This window comes from Anolis sagrei, chromosome 4 (genome assembly GCF_037176765.1).
Source record: "Anolis sagrei isolate rAnoSag1 chromosome 4, rAnoSag1.mat, whole genome shotgun sequence".
NCBI lineage: Eukaryota > Metazoa > Chordata > Lepidosauria > Squamata > Dactyloidae > Anolis > Anolis sagrei.
Window position 1 is genome coordinate 205,934,491 of NC_090024.1, and position 27,117 is coordinate 205,961,607.

The 27,117-nt window shown below is 40.3% G+C and overlaps 1 protein-coding gene across 3 annotated transcripts in view; it reads right to left on the reverse strand.

Moving 5' to 3' along the window:
• Positions 1-27,117, reverse strand: part of LOC132773299 (adenosine receptor A1) — a 77,626-nt gene that overhangs the window by 38,721 nt on the left and 11,788 nt on the right. The window lies entirely within an intron of this gene.

Consider the following 27,117-nt stretch of genomic DNA (forward strand, 5'->3'; position numbering starts at 1 on the left):
CACGTTTCTTCCAAGGTTTGCACTAGATAACAGCAATGTCATTGGCATTTTTTAGAAAAAGAAGGATATTTGGAATAGTCTATCATAGAAGAATAACGTTGGAAGAGCCATCCAGTCCAACCCTTTAAAATCCTATATTTGTGAAACTGTCATGAAAGAGAAGGTGAAATAATACTCAACAGTATTCAAGGGCCCCTGAAATGTCGGGAAACTCATTGAAGGAGAATCCTGGGCACAAAAATGTCTTTGGAGTTCTGGGCCAATATTTTTTGTGTACATAAAACAGCATTTTTTTCTGCACAGAAAGCAAGGGTACATCTACATTGCTTAAATGCAGTTTGACGCTACTTTAACTGCCACGGCTGTATGCAATGGTATCATGGGTGTCTTAGTTTTACACGGTTTTAGTCTTCTCTGCTAAACAGTGCTCAACAAGCTATAACTCCCATAATTCTACAGAACTGAGCTATGGCAGGAAAGTGGTGTCAAACAGCATTAATTCTACATTGTAGTTGCAGCCCAAGTTTCCTGCAGAGAAAACATAGCTGCAACAGAAAATAATGTTTTCCTCTTGAATGGGTTTTTCTTTTACGAATAAATCCCAAATCATAATTACTCGCAATAAAATTACATTTACAAAGGCTGCCTAAAAGGGATTAGACAAACATTTAGGTCTAGATCTGGGATCCACCAGGTGCTCCATATATAAACAAATTGTGTGTGTGTGTGTGTGTGTGTGTGTGTGTGTATACGTACATACACTCACACATACTGTAACAAATTTTATATATATGTGTGTGTGTGTATATATATATATATATATATATATATATATAAATTTGTTTCTACCTGAGATTCTAGGCTGACATTTTGACTGTTTCTGATTTTAAGCTGTTCCTTCTAAATTGTCTAAATTAATTGTATGTCACTGTTGAGCTGAAATGTGTCCCGTCCCTGCCCACCCCCACCCCCGCTACTGCTTCCAATGGAGTAATTTTACTGAAATTAGATGCTTTAATTTCGATGATTTATGTATATTTTACTAATGTTTTATTTATGCTACTTTAACAGGGATTTGTCTGAAATAAAGAACAGAAATAATCTAAATAATAAATAAATAAATAGTTTTACAGAGAAATGAATGTGTTTCCCATTCCATAAAGCAATCATATGTGTTTGAAGGCTAAATTGTGCATTGTTGTGGCAATTGAATGTTTTCAAGCATAGAACTATTCCAGTCACCTGTAAAGAGAGATAGAAATAAATGGGGAGGGGGTGGCTTTAAAAATACAAAAGGTTATAGAAGCAAGGAGAGGCTGAGACTATCCACACCCATAGTTTATCTTGTGTCAGTCCTTCTTTGCAATTACTTTTTTCAGTTGCCTCCCCCTGTTCTGGAGGAAAAACAAGTTAATGAATTATGGCCTAGGCAGTGCTGCTCTTGAGAAGATTCTTAATTTGTTAACAAACCAAATTTGGAGAGTGCTCACCAAGGATTGCTCTTGATTGTGGAAAGCAGAGATTAGTGGGGTACCTCAAGGTTGTTCAGCTTCTTCATAAATGACTTGAATGATCGAACAGAAGGCATGCTTATCAAATTTGCAGATGATATCAAATTAGAGGAGGTAGTGATTACCCCAGAGGACTGCATAAGAGTTCAAAATGTCCTTGGCAGATTGAAGAGCTGAGCCAAAACTAAATTAATGAACTTCAACAACGACAAGGCTAAAGTACTACACCTGGGCAAGAAAAATGAAATTCAGAATATAGGCTTAATGACTCTGGGATTGAAAGAAGTGAAAAGGATCTAGTGGTACTTGTAAAGAACAAGCCAAACATGAGGCAACAGGGTGAAGTGGTGACAAATAAATAAATAAATAGGTAGAATTTTAAACCGGATCAATAGTGTCCAGATCAAGGAAAGTTGCTTGTTCATAGGTGACCAAATACTTATTTTCAACCATAATTTGCAAATAAATTCATTAAAAATCAGACAATGTGATTTTCTGGATGTGTTTTCTCATGTTGCCTCTCTTAGTTGAGATCTACCTATGATGTCAATTACAAGCCTCTTTCATCTTTTCAAGAAGGATATTGAGAAGTTGACATTGTTAAGGAAAGGGTGACTACAATACTTAAAGATCTGGAAAATAAGCATTATGAGGAACAATTAAGGAGCTGGGTGTGTTTAGCTTGTAAAGAGAAGACTGAGACATTATAGCCACTTAAGAGATTAGAACATGAATCAGATTCTGCCTAAATGTTACAAAAATTTCATAATGTTAAGACCTGTTGAATAGTGAAACACATTGCGATTGAAGGTGGTGGACTCTCAATATTTAGAGTTCTTCTACCATGGTCATTTTTCAGGAGTACTACAGTTGTGTATTCCTGCATGGCAAGGGCAACCTGCATGTGAAGGTCCTTGAGGTCTCTTCCAACTTTAAGATACTATTATTCTATACCTTGAGTCAGGATCAATGCTAGAGGCTAATTCAGCCTAACTGCAATGACAAGTGGGAATATCTTTCTAGTAACTAAGATTTTTTAGTGACAGATACATGACATGGGAAGTCTCGCGCAGCTTCAGGCTGTAAGGCAAAATATACTGCATTCTAGATTTTTTTTTCAGGACAATAGTTTGAAATATGTCAAATCTGACATTGGTAATTGAGAAAAAAGCAAAGATTTGAAATGAATGATGAAGGAAGTCATGGAGGAAATTGCAAAAGCAGGTTAACACTTGAACATTAAGCAAACAAAAATAATGAGCCTGGATTATTTACATAACCTTAAAGAAGTCAATGAAGAAATTGCAATAGTTCAAGATTTTCCATACCTTGGTTCAGTCATTAATCAGAATGGAGGCTGCCATCAAGAAAACCAGGAATAACAAGGGCAACTATGAAAGAACTCAACAAGATCCAGAAGTATAAAGATATATTATTGAATATTGAAGTTAGGATTGTCCAGACCATCATATAGTTAGCCCTCCACATCTGCAGGCTTCACTTTTGCAGATTTGCTTATTTGTCAATTTGATTAATATTAACAATTCCATCATCGTTGCGCCTGTGAAAAATCCTGTAAATCTCTTGGGAAGACAGGTGGACAAATGTCAGTGTACTAGAAAAAGCAAAGACCACCAGCACTGAAGAGATATCCTACCCCATCAACTCTTCTGCACTGGCCACACTGTCTGAATGCACAATCACCATCTCCCCCAAGCAGTTACTCTACTCTGAACTCAAGAATGGAAAATGGAGTGTTGGTGGACAGGAAAAGAGATTTAAAGATGGGCTTAAAGCCAACCTTAAAAGCTGTCGCATAGACACTGAGAACTGGGAAGCCCTGGCCCTTGAGTGCTCTAACTGCTGTGACCAGCAGTGCTGTGGAATTTGGAGGCACGAATGGATGGTGAAAGGGAGAAATGTGTACAGGAGAAGGCACATCAAGCCAACCCTGAACAGGACCGCCTTCCACCTGGAAACCTATGTCCTCACTGTAGAAAAACATGCAGGTCAAGAATGGGGCTCCACAGTCACCTATGGACCCACCACCAAAACCGTACACTTGGAAGGCCATCATATTCGGACAACAAGGGTTTGCCTAAACCTAATATGTTATTTCTAGGAATCCTGAGACCCTGCAGCATGAATCTATAGTCAACTTCTATCACACTATGGTTAACTTCTACAGTAACAAGGAACTGGGATGAGAGGCATCTTTATGAGATTTCGCTAATTAAAATTGTTTACATGATTAGCACCAAGGTGTGCATTTTATACAAATCGTACTGCTGGAGTTGACAACCCTACATTACAGCAAGGCTAAAGAAAGAAAATAGGTTTTAAGAAAATGGAAGGTGATGCAACAGATGTGTTAATCCCATCAGTATTGCCCTGTGCCTCTTGAGTCGAATAGGTTCCTTAGGGATTTGGAGCAGCACAGATATCCTGCAGCCACTGTTTTCCAGAGGTAAGAGTAAGGTGAAAGGACTCACCACAAATAATAATTATACTGTCATGTGACCATTATTATTTGATTTGGAAGAGGGAGAGACCACTACTGCTGCCTTTTTAATGTTTTATTTTAACTTAAATTGAATTAGGTTTAAATATAATAATTTTTAAAAAGAGGCCGGAGAGCTACCTGTAAGGGTTGCTTTAGCTGGAGATCTTGTATTCAGGAAACGGGCCCCCGGTGGTGCAATGGGTTAAACCCTTGTGCCAGCAGGACTGCTGATCAATTGTTCAGCGGTTTGAATCCAGGGGAGAGTGGGTTGAGCTCCCTCTGTCAGCTCCAGCTCCCCATGTGGGGACGTGAGAGAAGCCTCCCACAAGGATGGTAAAACATCAAAATATTTGGTCATCCCCTGGGCAATGTCCTTGCAGATGGCCAATTCTCTCATATCATAAGTGACTTGCAGTTTCCCAAATCACTCCTGACATGAAAAAAACCCTATAGGTTCTGTTCCAGCTCTATGACTCTGATACAGTAAAATGTTGTTTATGAGCAAAAGAAAATGGATACATACAGAACAAACATAATATAGCATAACGTTCTGTAACCTAGGACCCAAATCTGGAATCCATGTAATAACAACATAGGTTTGTAACTCTGATTCAATCTTCAGTCCCCTACTATTAGACTGGTTGTTCTGAGATTTAATTTTATTTATCTATTTCTCTATCTGTTTTCTATACCAGTAATGTGTGTGTGTGATTTTTGGAATGGATGGAGTTTTGTCTATATTGTAACACCATCAATAGTATCTTTGATCTTCATGAATTGCATGTTTGGGGAGCAGGGGGAAGGTTACGTTAGGAGGGCCATTTCTAGTTTTCATTTTATCTCCAGGAAAGCATTGTCTTGTACTTTGTTAGTCACTTTCTCAAACCAGAGATTCAATCTTTAAAGTGGCAGCCCTGGTTTGGTTTCCTTTCACACAATGAGACCACCTGCAGTTTCCCTGCAGGCAGGTTTGAAGTTTAGTAGGTAAACGGAAGCAGACAAAGGGGACAACACTTCCTTGTGATTACAATAGATGCTAATTCTGCAGGAAAACTGGTGGTCCCATTGGGACCATTCGTGCTCCCATCAGGGAGAGGTTCTAGTAAATAGTTTACTTTCCTTCATCTTCAATCACTTTTAAATTAGACCTCTTGTATACTCCTTGTGTGTTTAGGCAGCAGCACAATGTCTGTATAGGAAGACCATCCCTGGCAGTCCTTCTCCATCTGGTGGTGGTATCTTCCAGAAGAATTACACTGTAGCTCCCATCATCCCAAGCAGTGAAAGATATCTGTCATAAGTTCCTTGCTTTCAGATCTTGAGAATTATTAATTTTGTGATTGGTTTCTGAACAGCAGAAAACGACTAATTGCACATCTAATTGCTGAAGTGCCTTTGAAGAAATCCCAGTGTGAGAGGAAAAACATGGTAGTCATGAGGAATATGCATTCCCCTTCAAGTCTAAAGGACAACACAGAACTCCTTGTTATAGTAACATCTTTCTCCCACTAGACTTTATGTTAATCCAAAAAGTATTTCTCTATACCTAAAGATTAGGTATAGACTCCTCTCATTCTATATGTATGTGTGGCATTGTTCATTCTGCTTCCTTTGTCATTCAACTTTTAAAAACTCAAGTTTTGAAAAGGAAGTGAAATTAAACTCTCCTCCATTTGCCAAGTTCACAACCAAGTCATCACTTTTTTGCCTCATTTCATTTTTGACCTGGTTGGGCACAGGCCCACGAAATGCATCAAGTACTAGCATGTAGGTAGGTTACAAAGACTTCCAGGACATCTATCCCACACAACGCTGAGCCAGTCTTCCATAAGATGTCATCCACTCATTTCTATACAATACTGTATTTGGGAAAATATTATTTTTTCAATTTTTGACCCTTAGCAGTGATACACAGCATCACAATGATGTGCTGCTTTTCTTGGCCAGGAGTTACAATGTTGACTTATTTAGCACCTTCAGTGTTGATAGTGTAATGTCAAGGGATATGGGGCCAGGCTTAGCACAATAAGCTAAACCGCTGTGCTGCACAAAAAACCTGCCAATCAGAAGATCAGTAGTTCAAGCCCAGGCAGGATGAGCACCTGCTGTTAGCCCCAGCTCACCTGTCCATCTAGGATGTTGAAAGTGGAAATGTGAGTAGATAAAATAAGTACCGATTTTAGTGGGGAAGTAATAAGAGGCATCCCTGAAAAAACATTGATCAGAGGAAAGCTCCTTGGCATGGAAAATGAAATGACAGCAGCCCCCGTGGCCGTAGTTAAGCACAGCCTCCAAGATGCGAGGTGTTACTGTGGGCTTGTCTCTCTTGACAGCGGGATGGTCGGGATGAAGGTGGTCACCAACGACACAGAGTTCCAGGGCAAGCTCAGCGCCACGGGGTCCCGGCTGGTGGTGGCTAAGTTCACCATGAGAGGATGTGGCCCATGTTTTAAGGATATCTCCTGCCTTCAATGCTCTGAGCCTCCAAGATGCCAGAAATAAGATGGGAAAACTGCCTTTACCTCTTTGTGTTGTCTGTCCTTGTTAATTGTATAATTGGCATTGAATGTTTGCCGTATGTGTGTTCTGTAAGCTGTTCTGAGTCCCCTTCGGGGTGAGAAGGGCGGGGTATAAATATTGTAAATCAATCCATAAATAAGGGATATCAATGAAGACTAGAGTTTCATCAGCATTTCCAGTTTGACTGAACACATATTTCCTTTTTTTCCTTAATTCAATCACATATCGCCAAAAGTTAATCAGGTTCTCTTGAATGTCTGCAGGATTTTTTTGGCAGATAGATGTTTAATGCCTTAATGATAACCCATTACAATGCATGACTCTGTCACACCAGCCCTGACTGCCTTTAAAAATTGTTTCATCTATTCTAAGGAATTTGGTGATTTCTATGGCCTCCAATTGAATGGATCATCTAGAGATGGGTCATCCTTTTGCACGTTCTTGCAGTACAAAATGTATCACAGTTTCATCAACTTGTGGAAATTTTCCCCTTCTTTGGTCCTGTGAAGCACTTGGTTGATGCTTTGCATAAAAATTTAAAACTGCGAGCATTTCTCTAATGACAAACATTTACCTCTTGATGTCAAAATGTTGACCCACAGCTCTATTTTCATGTTCTTCTGCATAGTCGATAACTTTCATTTGTATGCAGCTTCGTAGTGCAATCTTATTGACATTTTGAGGTACAATAAGGGATCACAATGAACAAAATAAAGCTCCAGTAACAAAGCACAGGGACATTAAAAAACTGTGTATGTAAGATGCACTTACAAAATGAGGCAGACCTCATTTTTGAAATCCTTGAAATATGAAAAAGTGTGCATTAAATTCAACTAAATATGGTATTTTTTAAAAAAGTTAATTATTTCTGAAATATGAAGAAATGTGTGGATTTTTGTTAGTTCTCAGTTTAAAAACTGAAACAAAATTGTCACTGATTCCTAGTATGGAGTTAAACAGAACTAACTTGACAAAGACAAGAGCCAATATATAACAATGATTTCATTGTTGGACTAAAACTCAGGAAGATCAGGGTTCACGTTCTCACTTATCCATGGAAACCCATTGGGTGGTCTCAGGCACCTCACTCACTCTCTCTCTCTCAAAGGAAGGCAGTGATAAACTCACTCTGAACAAACCTTGTCAAGGGTCACAGTAGCTGGAGTTGACTTGAAAATATACAGCAAAAAATGTTTAGAAATACCAACGATATGGGCTATCATGTTATAGCCAGAACTGAAGGCCACTGGCTGGACCTTATGGCTGCAAATGGGAAAACTCGCTCCTTATCTTCTGGGAAAAGAAACACATCTTCTTGGGCCAGCAGCTGCTCACCAGCTGTATGTTGCCATCTGCCAAAATGCCAAGCAAAGGCCATCCAGCATTCAGTGGCTTTACTCTTCTTTCTCTCTTTATTTACATCAAACACAAACTGGCTAGGGGCAGCATTATTTATCTCATTTCCCTTGAATGCGACTGAAGCATTTATTTGCTATGGGCTTAATGTTTAGAAGGCAGATAGTTCCACCTTGATCTCACACTCTGCCCCCTTGCTTCCATTTCAAACAGACAAATCTAAACAGACATGACATTTGGGTTAGAAGGACTGGAGCAAAGGGAGAGAATCTCCGCAAGAAGTCAGAAACAAAAGCAAAAAGAATATAGATTGATCAAAACAAGAGAGATAAATAGACAGATGGGTAAACAAGAAAGGTGTCCCTCTTTATGCTCTGTCAGTAGGCCAACCCTTTGGGCTGTGTTTGAAGTCACAGAGGGCTAAAGAAGCAGAAACCTTACTGAAGGTATGCACAGCTTTTTTTCTCTTTTGGTGAGGCATTTAATTGCTTGCATGAGAGCTAGGATGGCACACATAAATACACCCAACAGAGCTCAGAAGCATTCCTATTTGGGACTGTAAATCTCAGAATCCCTCAGCCAGGACAGGTGAAGCTGGAAAAGTGAAATGTGAATACAGTGGGCCCTCAGTATCCACTGCAGTTTGATTCCATAACCATGACCCCCTTGAATACCAAAATCCATAGATGCTCAAGTGTCATTATAGTGCAAAAACATTTTTTGAACTCTTCTTATTTCTGACTTGGCTTGATTTCTGAACATTATATGATAGCCATGTGTAGAAAGCTAAAGCAGAATGTTCTATTTGCTCAGAAGAGTAAAATTTTGCTATAACTTCTAGAAGTCGGTGATACAGTGGTTAGATGTTGAATTAGGATTTGGGAAATTCACTAGTTGATCTTGGCCCAATCACTTTACGTCAGTTTTATCTGCTTCATAGGATTGTTGTGAGGGAAAAAGGGGAAAGGCCATGCACACCACCTTTACATCTATCAGAGAAAGTGCAAACAAATCAGCAAACACCCTCTGTCCTTGAATGTTATATGGAGTCAAGATGTTAAGGAATCTCAGTCTTCCTTAGCGCAAGCGTTTTCATCAAATGTGCATTGTTTGCATATAACTAAGGTAAGAAATAGTTGCAGTCATCTGACTTTTTGTGGTGATATATCCCCAACAGCCGAGAATGTAGATAACATTGTTATCTAACAAACAGAATCCTGTCGCGGGAAGCAACTCAAAATAAAACACAGAATGCATCAATAAATTTGTGACAATAGTCAATGAAGATAAAAATCTGTCCTACCCATGAAAATGGATTCCCAGTCAGTGCTGCCATGGCACCAGCTGCTCTGGCGCCTGCTGCCGTTGTTCTAACACCAACTATCCTGAAACACTGCTGCACAATGTTATTTACTGATGCTACGTTTGTAATCATAAAAACACTGATATACTGGCACTGTATATGGAAACAAGCACACAGCCGTGGATGTTGGCAACTGGACACCAAGCAACAGAAATAAAGGCATCCATCAGCAGCTTTGGTAACACTATTAATCACCTGTGTAATCATCTGTCATCTCAATGCTGGTGACATAATAGCTGTTGTCATTATTATTGTTGTTCTGTGCCATCAAGTCATTTCCAGCCTATGCGACTCAATCTTGGCAAGATCTGTCCAGAAGATGTTTGACATTGACTTCCTCTAAGTCAGTGGTTCTCAACCTGTGGGTCCCCAGGTTTTTTGGCCTACAATTCCTAGAAATCTCAGGCAGTTTACCAACTCACTACCTCTGAGGATGCTTGCCATAGATGCAGGCGAAACGTCAGGAGAAAAATTGCCTCCAGAACATGGCCATATAGCCGGAAAAACCTACAACAACCCTGTTTACCAGCTGTTAGGATTTCTGGGAGATGAAGGCCAAAACATCTGGGGACCCACAGGTTGAGAACCACTGCTCTAAGTCAAGAGAGTGTGGCTTGCCCAATGAATTATGTGGCTGAATAGGGAGTCGAAACCTGATCTCCTGAGCTGTAGTCCAACACTGAAACCACTATACCACCCTGGTTTCTATAATAGTTATATCACCTATAAAATATATTGATCTTTGGTAGGAAAAATTGAGATTGAAGTGCAGAATTGTGTTGGTTTCCTTTCTCCTTGCATTTTTGTGAGAAAATAGTGAGGAATAACCCTTGAATGCAGTTTTCAAAGAAATAACCCTTGCAGCATAAAAGGGGAAGAGAAAGAAATCTAATAGCATTTTAAAGACTGATCTATTTTAGTCTGTATTCACCTCAAATCCAGCACTGTCTTTATAATGCACAGGGATTTCTTCTGAGAATCTTATGATCCTAGCCATAAATTCTCAACAAATTGTATGAGATGATATGGGCCTTTAAAATGGCTGTTAGTACTGTTGTGTAAAAGCAATAAATCTGCTTACCACAAAGTCCCTTTTGTTATGTGTGCAGTCCTACAGTCATGCAGCAAAGGGCATTCCAAAGCATCCCAGCATCTCAGATTGGGGGATTTTCAGGGTCTCAACAAAGCTGCTAAAGTAGTGATCAATAATATGTAACAGTCGAAGTGTGTAACTGCAGGTGATTGCAGGTGTAACTTCCATTAAGGATTCCAGCCACGATCCATATCACCTCTCTGTTTTAAAAATAGTGACCATGAGTCACCCTTCACAGAGGACAAATTGAGGAATGAATATTTGAACACATTCAAAAATGGCCAAAAGACATGTTTCTCGAGTTTTGGGTGGTGAGGAGATGCTAGACTGATGGAAATCTTCACAGTTCAAGGCTTACTCTGTGGAAAAATTGCTCTTGTCTTTTTCTATGCATACAAATAATACCTCTGTGCAAAAAAAAAAAAATGCTTTCTGTGGATAAAATGATGTTTCTATGCAGAATAAATACCAAACTGCAAATGGTGTTTAAAAACTAATCAAATGTAGAGACTTTCTTACAGCAGGAAGAAAATAGTTTTACTTATTTGCTGTTTGCTTCAAGAATAAAATTAGGTACATGCCAGACAGATAGACAAAAAGACAGAAAGTTTACCAGCTGTTAGGATTTCTGGGAGTTGTAGGCCAAAAACATCTGGGGACCCCAGGTTGAGAACCACTGATCTAGACATTCCTAAAGAGATGTTCTCTCTAAAAATCTCTAAGTCCTTCAGTACGACTGGAGGAAGTTGACAATAGAATAACACTGGAGGATCTAGAGACTCCCAGAGAGAACATCTGAAATCAATTCCACAAAAATGTTTTGTTCCTTCAAGTCATTGACCCTAAGTCCATTTGTTAGGTTTTCACACAATTGTCTTGCCAAGATTTGTTCAGAGGGTGTTTGCTATCCTTTGAGGCTGAGAGTGTGTGATTGGCCCAAGGTGGGTTTCTATGACTAAACAGGAATTTGAAGCCTAATCTCCAGATCCATAGTCCAATGCTCAAATCACTACACCTTGCTGGCTCCTATTTTGCTGAAATTATACTAATTATTTTACTATATGAATATACATGCATAGACTTTAGTATTTTCTACATAAGCTCTTTGGCCTCTAGATTTCTCCTTTTGGAGGCACCATTTGATCTCTACTCATGATTTTTAAAAGTGTTTCTAGAAGAGGTAAAACTAACACCCCTCTTCTACACACATTAATTACATGTAGCACTCACTTAAGTCCCTGATAATTTCTACACCAGTTCTTACTCATGTGTAAACATACATGCTGTCACTAACACAGTGACAGAAGCATTTCTTTCCAGTGCTAGTATATCATTCCAAGGAATCTACTATGAGGCAAAGTGAGATAGATGCTGCCTGTATGTGAAAATTCAGCTCTCCCACTTGAGTTCACTGTTGATTTCCCACATGATGGAGAACAGAGCTATGGGTGCCACAAAGATTTAGGCTGGATCTAGACTGCCCTATATCTCAGGATCTGATCTCAGATTACCTGTTTTGAACTGGATTATATGAGTCTACACTGCCAGATAATCTGGGATAAGCAGATAATCTGGGATCAGATCCTGGGATATAGGGCAGTCTAGATCCAGCCTTAGCCTGCTTGTCTCAAATACTGTGATGTCCCATTACCACTGCTGAAATCAAATTAAAACTGCTAGTTAGGCCAGCATTTATGTGCAGAATTGTTAGAGATGACAATCTTACCATGCCTTAGCATACTCACTAGTAGCTAGTTTGTATCTCTCTCTAAAGTTGATACAGAATGTGCACCCATGTAATTTCCTGTTTATTGGTTTTAGCTGTATGTGTGTTTAATCACCACTCAACTTATGGTGACCCCCCATAAATTTCATAGAATTTTCTTAGGCAAGGGATAGTCAGAAATGATTTTGCCAGTTTTTGCCTCTGAAATATAGCTTGCACCACTTAATTGGTGGTCTCCTATAGAACCTCTCTTGTCCTGCACCAGCCTGCAGACTATTCATCCTTCGCTTCGGTCTACAGTTCTTTTTGTCCATGCTTGAAGAGCATATGTTATAGAACTTCTTAACATGAGATGTGATGAAACCTTGCTATCCTGTTAATGCAAACCCACTTTGAATGCTTTAATGAAGACTAAGCCCTCCTGCGTGTGTGCTGGCGGTGAGGTGGTACTGGCAATTGCTCTCCTGCAAATACTAATAGCTGTCTCTCACATTTCTCAACAGGGATGAAGAAGCAATAGTGGAGAGGTGAGATGGTCCTTTACTTCAGGTAGCAAAATGGGTTGGATCAATACCCATTGGCAAGACCCACCCTGCCCTCCACTCAGATATTTGAGGATCTCTCTGACAGTAAAAAGGAGTACCTAAGATGCTAAGAGGTACTCCTTATACCTTGTATGTCTGTTGAAATCCTTTCCCTTCTAGATAAAACCATTCACCAAAAGCTTGAGTAAAGGTTGTCTTCAAGACCCTTCCTGTTTGTGATCTTCCTGATGCTGCTGGCACAAAAACATAGAATCTGAAGAGACAACAAAGGACCATCCAGGCCAACCCCATGCCATGCAGAAATAGATATCAAAGTACTCACAGATTGCCATCCAACCTCTGTTGAAAACCCTCCAAAGAAGGAGACTCAACCACACTCCAAGGCAGCATATTCCATTATCTAACAGTAATGGAATATGAACATTAAGAAAAACAGGGGCTTCTTCTTAATGTTCAGTTTGACTCCATTGCCCCATTTCCTAGTCTCTGGAGCAGCCGAAACAAATAGAACAAATGTAGAACAAATAAACATCCCAGTAAAGAGCTGAGAGCAAAGGGACCCCCATTCTTTGTGAGTCATGAAATGCAAAGCCAGGTTCAGTCAGCAAAATGCCAGAACCCAGGCATGGTGGATTGCCTTAGGCTACAGACATGTTTGCAGATGACTCACTGTCCCTTGTGCAGCTCAAAAGGACCCAGTGACTGGCAGGAACCAGACACACAGAATCACTGGCCCTTACTGCCAGCACATCACCGGTGCCAGGAGCATCCAGCCAGCATCCAGGTCAGTCACAAACAAGTCCCAGTCTGTAGCAGATAAGCAGGGCAAATTATCAGAAAGGAGACATCAACTGCATCAGAGAGGTAGCATGTCAGAAGCAAATGTGATGGTTTTGTCCTTTGGATGACCTATTCAGGCAGTGGCTGTTCAGAGTTGGGACATGAGAAATTCCCTTCCAAATCCAATTAGGGACTCAACCTTGCCTTGAAGTGACTGTGCCATCGTGGAGGAGGAAGACCATCTGTCCTGTCTTCCCTGGACAGTACGTCTTCTGGCTGCCATGCACCCTCCTAATGAGATATAAGTTTTGGCATGGAAGTAGTAAGCATGTGAGCAACCAAGGGATGTGCTCCCGCACTTTAACTCTGTTGTGTGTGTGTGTTTGAGATATTCAGGGGCTTACTGCTTTTCTCTATGCTGTCAGTCAGGAGTCCCATCAGACCAGCAGAAATCGACATGATTGTGAAGAAGGGCTATGTGAGACCAGACTATCTCAGCTTGATTTTTCTTGCTGCAGCTCCCATATCCTGGAATCGAATCACAGCCAGGCTCCTAATATGTACTATCCACTATGTATTATCCCAGCTGATGATGCATAAGGACCAAACAGAGTAACAGTTAGAAAATATGTCCCACTGCATTCCTGGCTTTTTCCCCCCTGCCTGCCTGGAATGCAGTGGGACATCTTTTCTAGCTGTTATTCTGTTTGGTCCTTGCACATCACCAGCTGGACAAGGGGACAGCATGCTTGCACAGCCGTGCATGCCTGTCCTTTTGAAATTTGCTTCCAGTTCTCCATCTGGGGATTATGTGTACTCTGCCCCCTTCTTCCCACCCATCATTCAAGCCATCGATTATCTGACAGTGCCTGTCAGAGGAGCAGCATCCCTCTGGCTGCAGAATACATTTGGGAATCCTGCCTGCAGCTGCCTGGCTACTCTCTAGTCTTTGCTGCATTTGACACTTTCACAGTGAGGGAAAGGCAGGCAGAACCATGTCCAAGGTATCCTACTGAATTCAGATGAAGGACAAAATGATAAACAATCAGAATCAAAATCTATCAAACTGTGAGACCTTTATTTATTTATTTATTTATTTATTTATTTATAACATTTATATGCCGCCCTTATTGACCAACTTTTTTTTCATGTCAGGAGCAACTTGAGAAGCTGCAAGTCACTTCTAGTGTGAGAGAATTGGCCACCTGTAATGACGTTGCCCAGGGAATGCCTGGCTGTTGTTTTTTTTTTATGTTTTTACTATCCTTGTGGGAGACTTCTCTCATGTCCCCACATGGAGCTGGAGTTGATACATGGAGCTCATCCATGCTCTCCCCTGGTTGGATTTGAATTGGCAACTTTCAGGTCAGCAACCCAACCTTCAAGTCATCAGTCCTGCAAGCACAAAGGGTTTAATCCACTGTGCCATGAGGGGCTCCACTGACCAAATGAAATACACAAAATACACCATGCATTCTTTCACAGTTCCATTGGCTTTTTCATCATGTAGATATTTTAAAAATAATACAAGAAAAGAAAGGCAATGGTGGTGAACATTTACTGTTCTCTGCCTAAGAAAGGACCAATTAGCTTCACACAGGACAAGGAACTGTTCTTAAGTGCAGTTAACTTGGAGTTGAAAGTGTATTACCTGTCTTGTACTGCCCTTTGTCTCTGGTCTCCACATGATCAAGAGGGGAATCATCTCTTCCTGCATTGAGATTCTTCCAGAAAAACTGAACTACAATAGAAACACCTGATACAAAATTTAGACCTGTTACTCTCCTGACTTTTCGCAAGACAAATAAGACTTGGCTGTGGGAGCAAGCGTTCACAGAATAGATGGTTTTTATTGGCTTAGATGAGATTGTATAAACAAAAAAATTTGGACTGATTTGGTGCATGTTTTAAACTTGGCGAACTGTTTTTAAATGTACATTTATTATCATTTTATGTAATTGTGTATTTTATTGGTGTTTTTATATTATTGGAAGTTGCCCTGAGTCCCTCTTTGGAGGTCAAGAATAGGATGGGATACAAATGTTCTAAATAAGTAAATACTCTACCACCATCACCTTTCTTCTCCTTTGTGATTTGATAGCACAATGAAGAAGCCAGTGGAGCTTCAAAGGTTACATTATGTGTTTTGACCATTTGCGTTGACCAGTAAAGATGCTGCTCTTTCATGGATTTTTAACTATGTTGAGTTTTACTTAATGGTCAGCAGGGCTACCACTGAATATGTTTCCTAAATCAGAATCACAACCCACAGTTTGAAGTTGCTTCATGGTGGGAATGGTGTAAATTCCTCCACCACATCTGAGGGCTATAAGCCAGTTTAGGGAAATTATAGCACTCACGACTCTGCCCTCCAGCAAAAGGCAATGTCCAGGAAACTCAGGAAGAGCAAAAGGCTCCCCCCTCTCTTTATTTCAGTGATTTTCAACTTGTGGGTCCCCGGGTATTTTAGCCTACAACTCTCAGAAATCCCATCCAGTTTACCAGCTGTTAGGATTCTGGGAGTTGAAGGCCAAAACATCTGGAGACCCACAGGTTAAGAACGACTGCTTTATTTGCTGCCTAAGAGAAGGTTGTCATCTCAATCTGCCTCCCTCGGGATAGACTGTCTGACTATAAATCTCAAAATCATTTATTTTATAAAGGGAATAATTCAAAAATCTGTATTTTTTAAATTTATTGCCATACAGGAATACATAATGAAACACTCCTGACAGATAGCAATCCAGCTTCTGCTTAGAAACCTCCAGAAAAGGAGCTTCCACCACAGCATGTTCTACTGTTGAACAGTTCTTACCATCAGACATTCTTCCTAATGTTTAGGTGGAATCTCTTTTCCTGCAATTCCTTGTCTGTAGAGTTGGAAGAGACCACAAGGGCCATCCAGTTCAACCTTGTGCCATGCAGGAATATACTATCATTAGGATGCCACCACATTAACATACATGCTGTATCTGCTTCCCCAACTTGAGCCAGATTTTCTTTAGTAGGAGACTCATTTCTTTAAAAGGATGTGTCCACTTTATAGAGACAACCAGTAGACCATTATAACAACCATGAACTTTGGGTGAACAGATTGAGTGAAGTGGTATGAACCAGCTTAATTGGAGATAATATGACAACTTCATAAAAGTCTATCTGGCATAGAAGCCTTCTTGCGATGGTTGTACCACAAATCTTTTGAGAAGATGCTAAAACAACAAGAGAAGCCTACAATGCCATACTGTTTGTCATGACAAATGCATGATGCTAGACCATGTTTCACAGGCTTTGCATGCAAAATAACAATTCAATTTACACCCTAAGCATAAAGTATTAGAATGGAATAGGCATGGAGCCAAGAGCACTGTTGTATAGGGCACTCAGTTACACATTTGAGAACCAAGTGGGAATGCTAATAAATGATCTCACAGAATGCTTCCATGCTGCTGGCAGCCTTTCTACGGGCTGGGGAGCATATTCATCATGTGGCTACTGGCTGAGGAGTTAATTGCCTCTGTACTACTAATGCAAATTCACAGCAGAGATGTTCAGAAGGCAAACAACTCTTTTGGACTTACTTTACAGCAGTTCATCCATTCACACAGCTCCTTTTTAAAGCTGGGTGCAAAGGGAAACAAATATATACCTTCAGCTTGTTCCGTAACTCCAGCAACCACATCCAGATCTGGGAAATATTACTCTTTAGGATTCAGTCTTTCAGATCCTATAGCAGAAGTAAGTAATCTGAGGCTTTCCAGCTATTTTTGGGATTCCAACCCCCATCAGCCCCAAGTAATCATGGCAAATGGAGAGGGATGACGGAAGTAGTGACCCAAAATACATGGAGCAATGCAGCCCCCTGCCTATCCTGCACCTTCACCATTCCCGTGTCCCAGAAATATTGGATGATAAGTGTCATCACTAACCACCATGTCTGAGGTTGTGCTGGTTTTAGATTGTGAAACTTGTTGTCCAACACAGCTGTAGTACAAAGTTGGTGCATTATAGGTGTACTGCACAGGAAATACAATGGAATGAAAGAAATGTGTGTGTTCCCACCAGAAGAAAAGTTGTTTTTAACCTTCTCTGAAACTATGGTCTCTTCCTACTTAAGCCTGGCAGTTGAGAAAAGAGGTTTACAGCAATGGAGGTAAGCTTATCAGAGATGCCGAGTTCATACAAAGTTCATTTACTCTTCATTTATGAATTAGTACTCAAGTGAAGTATCCTTTTTGAGCCAGTAAGTTGTGGTTTGTATGCTGAATTAAGTGTCCAGGAGACATGGGTTCAAATCCCCACTTGGCCATGGAAGTCTACTGGGTGACCTTGGGCAAGTCACACTGTGTCAGCTTCATAGGAAGGCAATGGCAAGCCCCTTGAGAACAGATATCCCTAAGACATGTGATAGGTTTATCTTAAAATCAGTGGAAATCAAAAAGTACTTGAAGGCAAAGTATACCAAAAATGTCCTTCTGAAGAGGAGATGGCTACATACTGATCTGGTTTCTCACCGTACCCATTTGAACATAACTGGGAGCATCTCAAGAACACATTTTGGGTGATTGGGTCCCAAATGACTGGGAACTGTACATGAGGCACCTGGCATAGTTGCTAAAGTGCCACATTTATGGGAAGGAGAGATCCAAGTTCAAATCCTCACCTAACCATAATATTCACTGGGCAATCTTGGATCAGCCATACTTTTTTGATCTATATGGGTCTGCCCTGGGCCTGAGATGATCAGAAGAGGTACCTTCTCTCAGTCTCGCCACCATCACAAGTAAGGACACAAGACAAGGCCTTCTTGGTGGCTGTCCTTAGACTCTGGAACTCATTTCCAATGAAAGTCGGAAAGTCCCTCTCTTTGTTGTTCTATCAGCAAGTTAAGAAGCCCCTGGTGGTGTAGTGGGTTAAACCCCTGTGCCGGCAGGACTGAAGACTGACAGGTCGCAGGTTTGAATCCGGGGAGAGCGCGGATGAGCTCCCACTATCAGCTCCAGCTTCTCATACGGGGACATGAGAGAAGCCTCCCACAAGGATGATTAAAAAAAACATCAAAACATCTGGGTGTCCCCTGCACAACGTCCTTGCAGATGGCTAATTCTCACTCACCAGAAGTGACTTGCAGTTTCTCAAGTCGCTCCTAATATAACAAAAAAAGCAAGTTAAAATCTTTATTTCAACAGATTTTTAAATGAGTTTAAAGAATATGCTGTGGGTGCTATATAGTTTTAATATAAATTGTTTAATCACTTTTTATCTTATTATGTGTTGGCTTAAATCATTTTCATATTGCAAACAGTTTAATTCAATTTTAATTTTCATTTTATGTTTTAATTGTATTGTTCTTTTAAACTGTGAACTGCTTTGTTATATTGGATACAAATATGACAATAACAAATATCTTAAATAAAGATTTCAAAGTAGATTGGTGTTTAATGCTTCTTTAATTTTTGTTTCCAAATTGTTTTTGTTATTTTTTTTAGCATCTAGCATTAAGCTGATTTGGGGTTCCATATGGGAGAAATGATTCTCATCCAGTGCCCTTGTTTATCAGGCTGTTTTCACATCCTTATCAGCCAAATTTAGCCTCCCAGCTAGACACCTGAGGTCCCTTTCCCAAGTATCTCGATTTCTTTTATCTCTGTCAAAAGAGTAGCAAAAGCACCAGCATATGCTTAGAACCCTCCTTCAACCCAATGGCTAACAACTTAATTTAAAAAAATAAATATTCTGATGCTAAAATGAGCTGGAGTGTGTGGGTGGAAAAACAGCCCAGTTAGCAGATTTCCACTCTGTCCTATATACAGCCACCTGGCAAAGCTTCCAGTGCTGCCTAATTCTGCCTCCACAGAGCCAGATATCCTAAATCCCAGGGCTATAGAAAGAGATTTTATGCTGGTGGAGCCTTTAAGCGTTCTATGGTGAGGGGATATACCAGTAGCCTTGTAACATGATAGACAGAAATGCTTAATAAAATGTGTGATGGTAGCATTTCTATTTGTTTAGCCCTAAAAGTTTAATGGCTAACAATCAATAAAGAATTGTACACTTTTACCTATAATGACAACTAAGCTTTCCAGAACTTAGGGCCAGGCCCCAAACCTCAGAACTTGATTCTCTTCTCCAGACATCAGGCCAAGGGAAAGGAATTTCAGGGTGAGAGCCATGTTGAGAAAATATTTTGTGTATGTGTGCATATAGCTCTCTTTTTTAGATGTTGGCACACATCTGTTTAACTGATGCTTAATGTATCACCATACTTAATGACAACAACAGGGGGTGCCCCTTGTTAACATTACCAGGCACAATCTCCTTTGACATTACCAAGAGTTGTCTGTAGGTCTCATGTTTTGACGCTTATGATTACTAAATTCAATGTACATATGTGCACCACAACACTGACATAACTGAATGTTCCACATCAACAGCCAAAATAGTAATGATCAAAAAAGTAGTGCTTGAAACTACGTAAGTCTAAGACAGGGGTCCTCAAACTTTTTAAACAGAGGGCCAGGTCCCTCAAACTGTTAGAGGGCCGGATTATAATGTGAAAAAAAACATAAATGAATACCTATGCACACTGCACATATCATATTTGTAGTGCAAAAAACCACTTTAAAACAATACAATAAATAAAGAACAATTTTAACAGATATAAGCTTATTAGTATTTCAATGGGAAGTATGGGCCTGCTTTTGGCTGAAGAGATAGGATTGTTGTCATCTAACAACCTCTGAGGATGCTTGCCATAGATCAGTGGTTCTCAACCTTCCTAATGCCGCGACCCCTTAATACAGTTACTCATGTTGTGATGATCCCCAACCATAAAATTATTTTTGTTGCTACTTCAGAACTGTAATTCTGCTCCTGTTATGAATTGTAATGTAAATATCTTAAATACAGAATGTATTTCATTCACTGGACCAATTTGGCACAAATATCCGATATACCGACATTTGAATGATGGTGGGGTTGGGGGAGGGTTGATTTTGTCATTTAGGAGATGGGATTTATAGTTCACCTACAATCAAAGAGCATTCTGAACTCCACTAATGATGGAATTGAACTAAACTTGGCACACAGAACTCCCATGTCCAACAGAAAATACTGGAAGGGTTTGGTGGGCACTGACCTTGAGTTTTGGAGTTGTAGTTCACCTACATCCAGAGAGCACTGTGGACTCAAACAATGATGGATCTGGACCAAACTTAGCACAAATACTCAATATGCTCAATTGTGAGCACAGGTAGAGTTTTGGGAAAATGGACATTTACATTTGGGAGTTGTGGTTACTGGGATTTATAGTTCACCAACAATCAAAGAGCATTCTGCAAAGAGCAAAGTTTGGCCCAATGACAGAACTGGGCCAAACTTCCCACAAAGAATGCCCATGACCCGCGCCGCCTGCCCTCTCCCCAGGCCGGGCCTGCCTTCTCCCGGCTTCAGGATGGAGTCCCGCCTCGTCCTGAAGCTGGGAGAAGGTGGGGGAGGCGACAGGCGGCACGGCTTTGGGCCCGCGCCGCCTGCCCCCTCTCCAACTGGGCCTGCCTTCTCCTGGCTTCAGGATGGGGTCTTGCCTCATCCTGAAGCTGGGAGAAGGCGGGGGAGGTGGCAGGTGGCGCGGCTTTGGGCCCGCGCCGCCTGTCCCCTCTCCAACCGGGCCTGCCTTCTCCCGGCTTCAGGATGAGGTCTCGCCCTATCCTGAAGCCAGGAGAAGGTGGGGGAGGTGGCAGGCAGCACAGCTTTGGGGCTGTGTTGCCTGCCGCTTCTCTACACCCCGCGGGCCGGATAAATGCCCTCGGGGGGGCGGGTCTGGCCCGCGGCCGTACTTTGAGGACCCCTGGTCTAAGGGTTACTGCAATTGTGATTCCATGACTCTACTGCAGGGGTCCTCAAACTTTTTAAACAGAGGGCCAGGTCACAGTCCCTCAAACTGTTGGAGGGCCGGATTATAATTTGGAGGAAAAAAAAGAATGAATTCCTATGCACACTGCACATATTTTATTTGTAGTGCAAAAAACACTTTAAAACAATACAATAATTAAAATGAAGAACAATTTTAACAAATATAAAATTATTAGTATTTCAATGGGAAGTTTGGGCCTGCTTTTTGGCTGATGAAATGGGATTGTTGTTGTTGTTGTGTGCTTTCAAAAGTTTAATGGCTTTCAAGTCGTTTCAGACTTAAGTTGACGCTGAGCGAGGGCTGTGTAAATGACATTGGAGGGCCGTATCTGGCCCCCGGGCCTTAGTTTGAGGACCCCTGCTTTATTCCATGACTCCATGACCCTTGAAATATTTAAGAGGATCAGAGGACAATTGGGAGTACTGCTGTGTCTAAAGAGACAACTTCACCTGATAGCCAATAAAGAAATCTCTTATGCTGTCAGGACTGCTGACCGAAAGGTCAGTGTTTTGAATCCAGGAAGTGGGGTGAGCTCCCATCTGTTAGCTCCAACTTCTTATGCAGTGACATGAGAAGCCTCCCAAAGGATGGCAAAACATCCAGGCATCCCCTGGGCACCGTCCTTGCAGACAGCCAATTCTCTCACACCAAAAGCACGTTGTTCCTGACACACACACACAAAATTGAAAAAAGATGGAAAAGTTCCATTCTCTATGCAAAGCCAGTGACAGATTGTCGGCTATATCAAAAGCCATTAATATAAAAAATAGAGCTAAAAAGAACACTGCACAAACTATTGTGCCAAAATACAACTGGAAGAACATCTCCATAGAATTTTAAAATAATGTAATAAAAGACATTTGCACTGTTACGTCTAATTGGCTGGTGGCATCAGCACTCTGAAGTCAGGGACATTCTCTTCAGCCAAAGGAAAGAAAAGCATTATAGGGTGAATGATGAAACTCTTGGAGCAGTTAAGGACAAGTGAGAAGCAAACATAAATCGTAACAGAAATACGGGGAGGACCGTAAATATAACTGTTCAGTGACTTGGAAAAACAAAAATATTGACCACAGATGATCTGCATAATTATGAAGCAGATGATGAAAGCATTGAAATAGGAAAATGTTTTCCATACCTTCGCTCAATCAGTATTCAGAATGGAGACTGCATTTAAGAAATAAGAAAACGAGGAGTGCATCTTCATTCAGTGCATTTACACGCTGTAGAAGTGATGTAGTTTGACACCACTTTAACTGCCATGGCTCAATGTAATGGAATCACAGGAGTTGTAGTTATACAAAGCCTTGGGCTTATCCACCCAAAATGCTTCACTTAAATACAAATCCCAAGACTTCATAGCACTGAGCCATAGCAGTTGAAGTGGTGTCACACTGCATTAAGTGGAGGCACTCTACAACTTGGAAGGCCAGCTCTGAAGAAACTAGACAAGATCCTGAAGTGTAAAGATATATTTATGAATACTAAAGTTAGGCTAGTCCAAGCGATTGTACTTCCAAATTTATATATTGTTGTAAAACTGGATAGCGAAGAGATTTGATAGGAACCGAATAAATTCATTTGAAATGTGATGCTGCAAAAGAGTTCTGTGGATACTGTGGATTACTAAAAAGACAAGCAAATGGGACCTACAGAAAATAAATCCTGAAGTCACCATATAAGCCAAGAGGAGCCAAACTGAGTCTGTTGTACTTTGGACACATGAAGTGAAGACGTGGCTCAATAGAAAAGACAATACTGCTTGGTAAAGTTGAAGGAAGTAGAGAAAGGGGAAAACTACATTCCAGTTGGATAGACTCAATCAAGAAAGCCACCATCCATGAAGAGATCCATGAAGCTTTACAGAAGATCCTGGGAATAAAGCTACAATTAAAAACTGAGTATTTTCTACTGGGAAAAATTGATGTTGATATGGGAAAAAACCAAGGACATTCTATTTAATTATCTGGTCATGGCAGCAGGAATAACATATGCCAAGAAGTGGAAAAAGGAAGAAATACCTACTATTGAAGAACAGTCACTTAAAATTCAGGACATTATGAATATGAAATGCCTATCTCAATATCTAAGAACCTACCAGAGAAATCCACAGGAGGAAGTAGATTGGACAAAAATAAAGCACTATTTCACATAAGGAATGGCTACAAAGAAGTTGTAATGAGATGCAAGAAGGGGATAGAGGCAGAGGAACAGAGAATGTAATATAACCATAGAACTATGCTTGTTACAACGGAGCAGACAGGAGGCCAATGAACTTGTTTCCTCTTTATTATTATTATTATTATTATTATTATTATTATTATGTTTTTATTGTCTTTCTTTTTTCTTCTTTTCTTCTTTTCTTTTTTCTTCTTTTCTTTTTTCTTTTTTACTAGCTCACTATGTAACACATTTTAACACAGTTCACAAGAAAAAAATATTCAACCCCCTATGTACTTCTCCCCCCTCCCAAGCCTAATAAAATATTATTGTTTAAAAAAAGAAAGAAAGCCATCATCCAGAGTCTGCAAGACTTGAGCAGTACTGTTGATAACAGACTGCTTGGATGGTTTTCATTCATGGGGTCACTATGCACTGAGATCAACTTGACAACAGTTAACAACAACTGGACTTTATGAGCAGAAAACATTAAACAGCCTAAGCGCATCTCTGATTTCATTCTCTGTGCTCCTCATTTCTCTGTGAGTATTATAACTACAATATTAAGTTTTACGTCTTTTGGGATTTCCAATATATTTTGATAAATTTCCACATTTACCAAGGTAATTATTTGCTTATAGCTCCATTGCTTATCTGGAACATGCCATGTAGTCAGGAAAAAAAATGAAGTGCTATCAGGAACTAACACTTCATAGAGCTGGCCCTGCAATTAGATAAAGGGTACTGGATAAAGACACACACTCCAACTGTCTTGACTTTGAAAGGACAATTCTGCTTAATATTCTGTCATTCCAGTTTTTTTAATCGTCTTTAAGATGTCTCAGTTTTTCTCTCCTCCCACTTTACTCTTTCTTCCTCAGCTTAAATAATAATAATAATAATAATAATAATAATAATAATAATAATAATAATAATCTTTACTTATATTTTGCTCTATCTCCCCGAAGGGACTCAAAGCGGATTCCAAACATAAAAAGCAACCATTCAATTTCCAAATACAACAACAATACATCCATAATAACAAAATTTAAACAACCCAATATATAAACACAAATTATAACTTAACAACTAAAATTAAATAAAAAACACAGCCTGTTATAACAGACATAAGACAAAACATCAAACACTGAATGGAAACAATAATTTCTCATTTCTTTGGGGCAAATAGATTAATCATTGCTCAAGATAGCTTACTTCAACTGCTGCAAGCTGAGTTCAAAATGCAAAACTAGTTTTCACTCATTTAACACAGGGGGGGGGGAGTTTGGATAGGAATCTTACCCTTCTTGGAAGGGATAGGTAAAGGCAAATATGCTCTAGCCACTCATAGCCACTGGGTTCTTCCTCATTCATAACTTTTGACATCTTGACTATACTCCCTGATGTTGCTGGAATATCCCACTCCTTGTGTCCATACAGCACTATATGGCTCCTCTAAGCTAGTCATCTATCTTCTATCTTTTGGTGTAGCAGAAGATATTGCCCTCTTATTTGAACTGGGGACACCACCTTGTTTCCCAGAGAGTAAAGCACTTTGAGTTAGTCCTGACCCTGCAAGCATAAGATCATGCTCAGTATACATTTGAACTATCAATTCTGTTTTCAGTCACTATTCCTAGTCTGTGCCTCTGAAATCCAACTATAATAGAAACCTTTGTGTTTGAAACTTCCTAAAGTAAAATTATTTGCAAATTTCTCTGTGTGGGAAGATATGGGATTTTAAAAAAGTTTAGATACATATAATTTCATATACAACAACAATTTTATTACAGTCCATAGACCTATCAGTAAAACCAACAGTCATTATTTGCCATATAATTTCATATAGAAAATTGGAGTAACCTCAATGAAGAATAATGGCTATTTCCCATTGCCTTGCTACTAATCGGAAACATTACATGCCCATATGCACTGAATGGATGAGGAAAATTAACTTTTTGGTGAAATTTCAAAAAGTTACCTTTATGTGTGAGCCATAAGGTGCCAAATAATGTCTGATTCTGGAAGCCAAGCAGGGTTATCCAATACTAACTTGGATGGAAAATTGCCAATAAATGTCACATGTTGTAAGCCAAGCATGGGCAAACTTTGGCCCTCCAGGTGTTTTGGACTTCAACTCCCAGAATTCCTAACAGCCGGTACGCTGTTAGGAATTCTGGGAGTTGAAGTCCAAAACACTTGGAGGGCCAAAGTTTGTCTATGCCTGTTGTAAGCTATACTTCACAGGAAAGAATTGACAAAACTACCTCTGAGTATTCCTTGTGCAAGAAAAACCTACAGAACTCATAGGTTCGCCATAAGTCAACAGGTTTGTTGTTTAACAGACTTTTGGTTAGCAATACTAAGCTGGTTAAAAAAACCAAAAGTTTTCCCACTATTTTTTTCCCACTGTAGAAATATGGTTCAACTAGGTGTCACCACTAGAAAGTCACTTTGGTATACCAGTTTGATGATGGGCTCTGATTACTAGGGTTTGAATCCCTGCTTGGCCATAGAAACATACGGGGTGACCTTGTTAAATTTAGACTCTCACAGCCCACCATAGGGTCACCATAAGTTGGAAGCAACTTGAAGCTGCAAACAGTGTCAACACTACAAGGAGGAAGAGCTTTGTTAGCTGCCCAAGTAAATGTCACTTTTTTGAGGATGTACCCTTTCATGATGGGTAACCAATTCAACACCATCACACTTCATTATTTTCACAGTTTCCTTGATAAATATTCCAAAGCTGATATTTACCTCTAAATGCAGCCACTTATTGATCAATAGTTAGATCCTTTCCGATTCCCTAGTTTGTACCACATGTGAAGATACTCAAGAAACACAACACACTTGTCCTGAAAGGCAACCACTATATCAGCGACTCTGTGCATTACTCTTGTTGCTCTGCTGCTGAATTTCAAGTACCTTTTGAGTGCACAAAATCTCTTTAGGCTCCTTATTGCTTTGAACTGGGTGTCTCATGAGACTTGATGACACAGTTCCTTCGAGGCTTCAGGCTGCCGATAATGCAACCCTGTCAGAAGAAGTAGGCCAATGTACTATGGACTCTATTACACGAGGCAAGCAAACCGATTCTGCAGCTGCCACAAAATGCCAAGTACACCCCACTCCAGGTTTGTTTCATTATCACACAATGCTGTGTGCATCCCACTATGAGATTCCCTTGCCCCATGAGTCTCCTATCCCTTGCTAACCCATCAATAGCTCCCAATCTCACAACATTCCCATTATCTACCCGGGTGCAATTGTCCCTTCCACTTCAGTGCCAGAAGTAACGTGATGTCAGAGGATGGGACTCGCCTCCTCTCCTCTTTTACCTCTTCCCCCTCGCTAATCCCAAGACAGCCATTTTCCTTTGATTTTATACCAGGCATGGGCAAACGGACCCTCCAGATGTTTTGGACTTCAACTCCCACAATTCCTAAGTCCAGGCTGCATCCATCCCTGCAGCCTGGAAGCCAGATATGATCTGTGGCATGATGGAGGAGAGCCCATGATGGAGGATCAAGGGTCTTCAGGACCGTTGATCCTACATGGAAAGGATCAAGTCAATTTACATTTGATGCTACTGTACACTGGAAGAAGATGAAGAGTTGGTTCTCAGCAAGATGCTTCCACCAACAACTG